Here is a 1,716-nt window from a genome sequence, read left to right on the forward strand (position 1 = left end):
AGAGGCAGCATCGATCGGCTTCAGTTAGCAGCAGTAGCGAAGGAATCGCTTGATCGGGTTCAGCTAAAAGCCATCGATCGATCGCTCGGGTTCAGTAACGCGTAGCCTGCAGTGCAATCGCTCGGGTTCAGTTAGAGCCCAATGCCTCACTTGGGTTCAGTTTAGAGCCAACGCCTTGCACACACGCGCGTACATGTATGAGAGAAACACGCATCGCTCGGCCCCCGACCACCCTCCGTAACCGGGAACTCCCTGAAATTTTCCTCGCCCTCGCTTCTACGACGGTTTTTTCTGTCAAGGACGGCCCAAAGAATGTCATGCAGCTTGATAACCCACAAGTATAGGGGATCGCAACAGCTTTCGAGGGTAGAGTATTCAACCCAAATTTATTGATTCGACACAAGGGGAGCCAAAGAATATTCTCAAGCATTAGCGGCTGAGTTGTCAATTCAACCACACCTGAAAACTTAGTATCTGCAGCAAAGTGTTTAGTAGCAAAGTAATATGATAATGGTGGTAGCGGTAACAAAAGTAAAGACAGCAAAAGTAATTTTTTGGTATTTTGTAGTGATTGTAACAGTAGCAGCGGAAAAGTAAATAAGTGTAAACCAGTATATGGAAAACTCGTAGGCACCGGATCAGTGATGGATAATTATGCCGGATGCGGTTCATCATGTAACAGTCATAACATAGGGTGAGACACAACACTAGCTCCAATTCATCAATGTAATGTAGGCATGTATTCCGTATATAGTCATACGTGCTTATGGAAAAGAACTTGCATGACATCTTTTGTCCTACCCTCCCGCGGCAGCGGGGTCCTATTGGAAACTAAGGGATATTAAGGCCTCCTTTTAATAGAGAACCGAAACAAAGCATTAACACATAGTGAATACATGAACTCCTCAAACTATGGTCATCACTGGGAGTGGTCCCGAATATTGTCACTTCGAGGTTGCCGGATCGTAACACATAGTAGGTGACTATAGACTTGCAAGATAGGATCTAGAACTCTCATATATTGATGAAAACATAATAGGTTCAGATCTGAAATCATGGCACTCGGGCCCTAGTGACAAGCATTAAGCATAGCAAAGTCATAGCAACATCAATCTCAGAACATAATGGATACTAGGGATCAAACCCTAACAAAACTAACTCGATTACATGATAAATCTCATCCAACCCATCACCGTCCAGCAAGCCTACGATGGAATTACTCATGCACGGCGGTGAGCATCATGAAATTGGTGATGGAGGATGGTTGATGATGATGACGGTGACGAATCCCCCCTCTCCGGAGCCCTGAACAGACTCCAGATCAGCCCTCCCGAGAGGTTTTAGGGCTTGGCGGCGGCTTCGTATCGTAAAACCTGATGATTTCTTCTCTCCGGTTTTTCCTCATCGAAACTCAATATATGGAGGTGGAGTTGGAGTCGGAGACGCAACAGGGGGCCCACGAGGTAGGGGGCGTGCCCTAGGGGGGGGGCGCCCCCACCCTCGTGAGAAGGGTGTGGGCCTCCTGGTCTTCATATTTGGCGCGGATTATTTATTATTTTTTCTAAGACCTCCCGTGGAGTTTCAGGTCATTCCAAGAATATTTGTTTTCTGCACATAAAACAACACCATGGTAATTCTGTTGAAAACAGCGTTAGACCGGGTTAGTTCCATTCAAATCATACAAGTTAGAGTCCAAAACAAGGGCAAAAGTGTTTG

This window comes from Triticum aestivum, chromosome 6A (assembly GCF_018294505.1).
Source record: "Triticum aestivum cultivar Chinese Spring chromosome 6A, IWGSC CS RefSeq v2.1, whole genome shotgun sequence".
In the NCBI taxonomy this organism is placed as follows: Eukaryota; Viridiplantae; Streptophyta; class Magnoliopsida; order Poales; family Poaceae; genus Triticum; species Triticum aestivum.